Raw genomic sequence first — 9,647 nt, forward strand, 5'->3', positions numbered from 1 at the left:
ATGGATGTTGTTTTTCACCACTACCCATATACCCATAATAGCTTATTTTCTATCTAAGAAACTGTATCCATGTTGGTAATAACCAGCCTAATTACAATTGTCTTTTAAATAAATTTGATGAGAGTAATATATATATATATATATATATATAAATATATATATATATATATATTATATATATATATATATATATATATATATAAATAAAAGTGTTTCTCTCCAAAGCAGCAAACAACTCAACTGAGAGATGTATACCTTACAGCTAACCAAGTACAAAATTGTAGTACAAGGAAAGGCAGCAGCAAAAATGTAAAATAAGATGAATGGCTACATGATAATTTACAGCACCTTTCCCTTCAGGGTTGTTGGATTCCAACTCCATCATGTTATGCTGAGGATGATAGGAGTTGTAGTCAGACATACCCAGAAGGCACTTCTTGGGGAAAGACCTGTTCAAAGTTACCGGGAAAGATTCCATTTTCACGAATACTCTTTTGCCTCGATGCAACTCCTTCCCCACGTATAACTAAAAGAAGACAGTGGTCCCTTTCCCTACTCCCCTCTCTAGTCATTCATTCATTCGTGAAGTCCCACGGAAGCTTTTCCCCACCTTCACTGTGGGACCTTCCCTTTTTCGTACTCCCCAATTCCCACGCGAGCGTGGGTTTGCCTTCCAGCCGCGGCCGACACACGGACGACACTCGAGAGCTCGGATACCCGCACCAGCCCCTCCCCAACACCCACTCGCGCCGCGCCGCCTGGGCAACGTTCCCCAGCAGCCGAGCAAAAGCGGGGGAAAACCGTACCCGCACGCGCCGGCCACGCCCCCTCCCGCCGCCTCATCTCGGAAACAGCCCTCCCATTGGCTGGAGTTCCAGCCATTAACGAGAGAGGCTGGCTTTTGGCGGGAGGAATCACAGGTTTAAATAAAAAAAAAGGCGAGGAGAAGAGGGAGCCAAATCGAGGCTGTTTATTTTTTTTTAAAAGCGCTCTCCTTATAGTAGTCAAAGCTCCGCTTAGCGACTGTACGTAGTGACGTGAGGAAGGACGAATCCATAGCAAAAGTGACTTTTTTTTTTTTTTTGCTTGTTAAAGGGGCGTTTCATCATTTGCGTTCCTTCCCGGTTTTTAACCACGATTTAGGAATGGACTCCAGTTCTTTGCGGTTCCCGGCTATTTCTAACAAAGACAATAAGCTGACAATATTAATTATTGTCTAATAACGTATTAAACTTGTATGCCGCCGAACTCACAACGACTCTGAGCAGTAACTGAGAATTGCAAGACGAGGTAGAAGAAAGATACCGTCTTTCTTAAATTGCTGCAGATCGGGAGGAAAATGGGCAACCTCTCCAGAAGGAAAAAAAAATGCAACCATGTGCTTTAAAGTTAGCTGTTGTGGTTCAGCGTGTCCTGCCAAGATGTGCAGTCCCAGCTGGCCGTCTAGAAACAACATTGTCATCCATTTAGAATCAAGGTTATTCCCTTTGATATGTTGGTGATATGTTAGAATATGGATAAAGCTTTTATCTTAAACACAATTATTTAAAAACTTCATATAGACCCCAATATTAAGTAAAATATATTTAGGATACGCGCAGATAAAATTAACTATAATAGAGAATTTCAGCATGGCAAACACCAGATGAGTTCACGCTACACAACTATGATTCCCTTAATTATGATTTATTGAATGCATACATGGGAGCATGCCAGATGCTTAATCACAGATAGCAAACCAGTTTATGACTTAGTGGGAATATGAATACAGCCACTTTTTTTAGTTTTATGGCTACTGAACTCAAATTTTCTTCTATTTCTCAATTTAGAAGCAAGTGATAAGATGACATTTCAATATCAGTTTCTCTCCATAAATCTCTGCTTGCTGGGCATAAAATCTGTGCACATTAATTATTTTGTTAATGACCTTAAATGTATTTAGAATGGAAGATATATGTGTGTGTAATCTTTCTCTACATTATTTCAAAAAATGCAAGAAAGTTTTTATTTATTAAACTTATTTGCTGCCCATCTCACCTAAAGGGAGCTTATGATCAATATGCAAGATTTACTTTCTTTATTACAAAGGAGGTTATTGTGTGGAAAACAGGAGGAGGAAGGTGTTGGATATGTTTGCCCCTTGAATTGTTTGAAAAATAGTAAAGGCTGGATATGGAAGAAGGAAGAAAAGGAAGGAAGGAGGGAAAGAAGGAGAGAAAAAGAAAGAAACAAGAAAAGAGGAAGAAAGAAGAAGAAAAGAAAATTTGGTTTTCATTTAAATTAGTGATGATACTTATGCTTTCTTTTTTTTATAAAAAAAGTTTTTTTATTTTATAAACAAACAAACAAACAATACATAATCAATCATATCTTCTGAATACATATTTTAAGTCTTCTTTTTGCTCCTCCAATATTTATCATATCTTAATATTGTCATTCCCTTTATTATAACATTTCTCCCATTTTTCTTACTTCTCTATTAATACCTTAATCTATCTTTTAATTATATTAAAAATTAGACAACCATTTTATCCCCACACCACCTTCAACCCCCACCCCCACCCCCGACTTCCCAGAACAAAAACAGGGTATAGCATTAAACTAAACATAAGCTAAAATATACTAACTTGCTACAAGATTCAAAACTCCCTCACCCTCTTTAACTCCTCTTTTAAAAATTGTTCATCAGCCTCCCCTTTTAAAATTCTAATTTAAACATTTTTAAACTTTCTTTAAAGCATATCTCTTTAAAAAAAAAAGAAAAAAAAGAAAATATTATTTTGCATCCATTCAATTTTAAATTAACCATTTTAATACTTCATTAAATTCTTTTTTTTTCCTTTTTCTTTCTCTCAAAAAAAATACTTCAATCAAATATTCTTCAGAATATAACCTTAAAGATACTATTAATCCATTGAGTTTAGTTATTTCTAAGTCTTAAATTCATTCTTCAAAATATCAATTTTAAAACTTTCAGAAAACTATCCATTAACTTTAAAGTTAACCATTTTAATACCACAGTCATTTTTTTAAAAAGCTATCCATTTTTAGTTAAACATTTTTACTTAAACTTAAAAAAAGTGATTTCAATAGACTTTTCAAATTTATTAAGATCCTCCCCAAAAGAAATTAATCTTCAATTCTTCCTTTCTTTCTATATTTTTTCCAATCCTTCTTTTTCAATACTTTCTCCTTCAACATTGCTCCTCCCCCTGCTTTTATTTTCAAAAAATTTTGAATGTAGATTTGAGACTGATGCATCTTTGAAAATCACTCTCTCCTTAAAGTTATCTCCTTCATTTTGAAAGCTCCATTTCCACTCTTCCTGCTGTAATCATCACTTCCTCCCTTAAAAATTGATTCTGTCTATAAAACCAAGAATTGTCACGCTAGTTTATCAGTCTTCAGGAAAGAGTCTATTTGCTGCTTTTCAGTTAACTGCATAGAAGCCTCTGCCAAAACCTCTGTTTTCAGCGTGGTAACTTCCATCGTGTTCCTGACAGCCTCTTTTCCCTGCTCCAAAGACAAATTAGTTTGATTTTCTTGCTCTTTTCCCGCCAGCAAATCATTTTTGTTCTCCAGATTATAATTTTGAATAGTCCTTTCAATTGATTCCAGTATAGCAGAAGTATAGAAATTTAAAAGTTCTTGTAAAACCTCTACAGTTACAACTTGTGAATTTGCTGGCTCATATAGTAATGATCCTCCATCCTTGATGTCAGCCATATTTCAATTCCCAGTTTAAGTTTATTCAGCTATCAGGTTAATAAATCCAATAGTTTTCCACACAATTTAGAAGTATAAAGTAGTTGAGGTCAATACCACAGTCTTTTTCATTTCACTAGCACTTTAAATCTTTTTTTTGCCGTGTAATCCGGTAGCTTTTACAATGTTGCAGCTTTAACAATCACTTTCACTTGTAAGTTTTGTTTTAAACGCCCTTAAGCGCCATCTTTTTTCCTTTTTTCTTTTAAACGGAGTTAAAGTTTAATACTTGCATTTTCTGTTCTCCTGATTTGCTCTGCCGGCATCCAGATTCAAATTTTCTCATAGTCCTTAAAATTGCACTGCTGGTGTGGTCGCGACCCCTTGTTCTGCATAGAGCAGAATCGTCCCGGATCCGGAGCACTGAAGGGCTTTCAGGGAGCTCTCACCCTGCAAACCCCAGGCTTAAAAAAAAAAGCCTGGGGGTCTAAGGGAGCTCTACCCAGACCCTTCTGCTCTCCTCTCCCCCTTTTTCCCTAGGGGAGAGTTTCGAGCCACTAGAACAGCTGATTTTCGCTGTTCTAGCGGCAAACGGAATCACGGGGCTGGAGCTCCTAAAGGAGCGTCTATTCGAGGAACGCGGAGCCACCGGAAGTCCTATACTTATGCTTTCTGATGTGATTTTAAACTATCTTTTTGTTTATTTTATGGCACCCTGCCCAGAGTCCATCAGGATTGGAGCCAGTTTTATTATTGTAAAATAATTTTAATGTGCCAGTGATCTGCACAGTTCCTTTCTATCCTCCTGAACATCATGCAAGTGCATGTTTGATAAGTATCATATTCCTGATTTTTTTCCAAATGATTTTGGAAAATATGGATTGTAATTTCAATATCTGTTAAAACTGAATGTTCTAGGTATTGACTTTTTGACATAGAACATAAACATCTGAACTGATTTGTAAAGAAGATAGTGGAAAGAAAATATACTATTATCCTGTATGGGTAATAATATAGTCCTCTTTTTCAAAGTTTTCAGGAAGAGTAGACAGAAACATCAGAGAGAAGTTTCCCTTATCTTCCCTTCCCTTTTACTATCCCAGCAGAAGAATTGGCATTTCTGTTTTAACATAAAACAGACTGATTCCATAAAAATTTTGAGGGTAATGCCACTGAGTCAGCATGCCACATAATATCTCCTAGTTAATGGAATGCAGACCACAGCATTTTTGTACTGTATGTATATAAAAGATTTTTCATTTCAGTGATCATACAAACAACCAATGGTTTAATTAATTACAGTGGATATGCATGCAATAAAGGCATCATACCAATCAATGCTCAATGGAGATTAGCAGGCAGATTTCCAAGGGCCATTCATCTACGAATTCTTCAACAGATGATTTTTCTAATGTCAGAAATACTAGAGTTGTTCAGCCTAAATTTATATATGAGCAAAATTCAATATGTGCTGGACATTTGAGAAAGTGATTGTTGCTAAAGAAGAAGGAGAAGAAGAAGTAACTCTCCTAAAGATAGGGCTAACAATACATATGTGTCCACAATAACACATATAGCTTTACATTGAGGAGGAGATATTGGCCACAAAATACAAGCTATTCAACATCCATTGAATACATTTTGAAAAATCAGATAAATACTGATTATTTTGCATTAAAACAGAGTCAGATTGGCTATGAAAATATAAACAAAGCAACAAAGCAACATTTCAGTAAATACATTCATTAACTAAGGCCAAATGTGTTACGTTTGGTTTTAGCTTTGTGTGTTGTGAAAATCCAGCCACTGTGGTTTATAAACTCTGGTATGTGGCTTACCATATTGTATGAATTCAACCAATTGTGGTTCATTCAATTAAGTCTTTTTTTTAAAAAAAAATATCCATGGATTTTCATGAGTTAACCCAACTGGGATTAATTTTATATTTGTATTGCAGATGGCATTTACTTTTGAATGGGGATCTTGGAGAAGGCTTGGCTTTAAGCCAATACTCTTGGGATATAATAGATTTGCAAGCATTTAGTTTCTTTTGATTCTAGTTTTAAGTGAATTTTGCCTCTTCAGTTTCTTTGTAGTTGGTCTGTTCATTACATTAAAATTTGGGATATTCTTGGGATTGTATGCTAGATATTAAGACATTTCACACCAAAAGTTTAGAGTTAAAGCTTTTACCAATGACATTAGAAAACATCACCACTGGCACAACGAAGAGTTCATGATTTCCCACTCTGGCATGATAATCAGCAATCAAATCAAATTCAAACCTTTATTGTCAGAGTACAACATGTGTACAATGAGATTGGCTGAGCCTCCCTTCGTGCACCTCCCCAACACAATACAACTCACAGTGAAAGACAAAAAGAAAATCCCTAGGCCAGTGAATCCTACTAACAAACACTCAGTCCTATTGCATCATGTGAACTTATTGCATGTCGTGCCAGCCCCAAAAGTCAATCATGCTATGTTGTAGAGTTATCAGGGTTGCATCTTTCACCATGCATATGTGCGTGCAGGCACAATCTGTGCATGCATCCAATAATGAACATGTAAAGTTTAGCAACTGCCTTGGACAGCACCTGTTCACAATTATAACGGTAATTAAAAAGTAACTTTGCAACCAATTCTTGTTTTTATGACCTTTGCAGATCTATAAAGCAAAGGAAAACGGAAGTAAGATCATAAGCATAGTCACAATTTCACTCAGTGACCGCTTTGCTTAATCATTGAATAGCTGGTCCTAATTATGGTTGCTAATTGAGGACTACCTGTACACAAAGATATATGTCAAGTTATATAACCCAAGGGTTTCAGTGTCTGTATACAAATGGACAGAGTGTAGAAAAATAGAACTAAAACAGTCCTTGCTTATTAACCACAATTGGGACTGGCAATTCTGCCACTAAACAAAAAAAAAAAAAAATCACATGACCATTTTATTGTTAGATGAATCACTGTGGTCATTGGGTGAGATATGTGACTGACTTGTGATTTCACTTCTGTGTCTTCATTAATTCTGCTTGCTGGAAGCTAGTTGTGAAACTTGTAAATGGTAATAACCCAATTGCAGGACACTACAATGGTCGTAAATGCGCACAAGTTGCGAAATGCCTGAAGTGAAATCATGTCACCATGGGACACTGCAATGACTGTAAATGTGAGGATTGGTCGCACAGCTGTTTTCTTTCATATGCCATAACTTCAAATGGTCACTAAACAAGGCAGCCGGTAAGTAAGGACTATTTATGGAAGTTTTAATGTAGGATTCTGAACATGATTTTGTGCACATTCCTGAAATATGATATGATATAATTTATGAGCGAAATGCAAGGATTCAAGGACACAGCTTATTCAAAAGGAACAAGCCAGCAAAGAAGGGGGAAGATATTATATATGAAAAAAGTGCATAAATGTTGATGTCCAGGAATTTTATCATGAAAAACCCCACCTTGATGGATCACCAGAAGATTGTTAGAAAGAAAAATTTTAAAGCCTCTGTCCTAATGTACGCAGGGATATATTGCTTCTAAGAGAGCAACAGTTCTTTTACTTTCCATTCTTGTAATCCAATTCCTTCCTTCTTAAAAAAACATTCTTATAGATAATCTTGGGAGAGATATGCTTGGAAAGAATTGCTTTCATTTTTAGGCAGCTCCTAAAAAGCCTGATGCTGATTCTCATTTCAAATTATCAGGTCAACAATGGGAAATTTCTTTTTTATGCAACACTGCATTTTTTCACAAGTCCTTTCTTTAGAGCCCTTAAGGAACAGGAGCAGTGCATGGAAAACATGGGACCAGAGCAGTGGTGAAATCCATTTTTTTTTACTACTGGTTCTGTGGGCGTGGCTTGGTGGGCGTGGCAGGGGAAGGATACTGCAAAATCTCCATTCCCATCCCACTCCAGGGGAAGGATACTGCAAAATCCCCATTCCCTCCCCACTCCTTGGGGAAGGATATTGCAAAATCTCCTTTCCCACCCCCCTCTGGGGCCAGCTAGAGGTGGTATTTGCCAGTTCTCCGAACTACTCAAAATTTCCGTTACCAGTTCTCCAGAACCTGTCAGAACCTGTCAGAACCTGCTGGATTTCACCCCTGAGCCAGAGCCAAAACCAGATGAAGACAGCCTTGTTGTCATGGATACCCCCTCTTTTTTCTTTCCTTCATTTGATTTCTCTCTTTGACATCCTCTTTTTTTCTTTTTCAAAAAAAAAGAAATAGTTTTCATCAAAAAGTTGGTCTCTTACCGAAGTTTTCAAAATTAAGCCCAGGGCTACCTACATGAAATGCCAGAGATTACATGTGGCACTTAGCAGCCATCCATTGCATACCTCTGTAGTAAATCTGATTGACAAACATACTAAAGCAAATAAGCTCTGAGGTGCAGTTACATGAGTGCTGTTACCACCACCACTAAATAACAGTTAAAACATAATAGGCCATTGGGGAAAAAAATAAATTGAACCTGGAAATTATCTTTTTTCTATCTAATAACACTTCAGTTTACAAAACACTGTCCTTTCTTCATAGTGGAATCTGCTGTCATTGCATTAGGAAGCCAGACTCAAGAACAGATCAACAAATGGACAAAACTATGATTCTTTTGTATATGCCAAATAAACATTGTACCAATAAACATTGTAAAACTCGCTTTGTTAGTTTTCCCTAGAGAATATTTTGTTCATGTCCTTTATGTATCAGAATCTTAACATCTTTCTCAGGATTAATTATAATGCATATTCTTAATGTACTTTAACTTTTGGATGAGGTTTTCGGTAATTACCTTCTGAAGTTTAAGTTTCAATACTGTTGTAGTATTGTATCTACATCAATAGAAAACTGTTCCTGAGATGAATTAATAAAAACTCCCCAACAGATGGCACATAAGTTTACTTCATACAGAACACTCACCATTCTTCAAACAGAAAAAGTACACACTATGGTCTTTCCTGCAAGGCCTCATTCTTAACACAGTACAATCATTTGCTGTTTGATTGTTTCTATAAGGTAGTTATGTATATTGTGCTGCCATAAGGGTTTTCTGACTCATAAGAGCTAAGTGGGTCAAAAGCAGGTACAGACATGAAAATAGAAACAAAACAGTAGCGTGTGAAAAGCAGAGAAACTGAACTCACAAAAATTAACTACTTACTGAAGTGCAAGAAATACACTATTCAGTCAGCCTTTCAACAAATTTGCTGGATTGTAGCACTACAGAAGCAATTGTAGACAGAAGATAGAGATGTTGGCATGTTAAAGCAGCTTGAGTTTAAATGTAGCAGAATGTTATTGCTGTTCAGTTACAGTTGAAAATATTTATAAAATTCAGGTGGAAGCTACAGCCACTGAACCATTAAGTCAATGCAAAATTAAAGCAAACTAAGCTTATTTTAATATTACAACTCCCCCTCCCCGTACTGTAGTCTTAGAGAATGCTAGCATCACAATCTAACAAGGTAAAGTATTACCGGTATGTTTTTATTTATTTTATATCTTACTTCCCTGTTCTGCTCAGTATTGGAGAGAATGTATAACAGCCCAATTATACTATTTCTTGGTAATCAGCAAGCAATAATAATAGATATAGCAGCAAAATATTTTTAAAGTGCCACTAGAAAGATAATTCCTATTTTCTGTTTTATTGCAATAACAATGCAGAACTTAAAAACAAACATTTCTACCTTTTTTGCCCTTATGCAAAATGATCTTGTGATATTACATAATAACAACCTTGAAGAGACATTTCTTCCTACAATACTTGAGAAATATCTACTGCATGATTAGTAAGAAATAATAATAACAATAGTAATAGATTCTGAGCATAAATTAACTACATTTTTGTGACCAGCTGCAGAAGGCTGAATTTTCCATACAAGACTGAAAGCATGTTATATCTTAACATCTTAACAATATGAGGATATTTTT

This window comes from Pituophis catenifer, unplaced genomic scaffold (assembly GCF_029215685.1).
Source record: "Pituophis catenifer annectens isolate HBS135680 unplaced genomic scaffold, rPitCat1.0.hap2 SCAF_1, whole genome shotgun sequence".
Lineage (NCBI taxonomy): Eukaryota > Metazoa > Chordata > Lepidosauria > Squamata > Colubridae > Pituophis > Pituophis catenifer.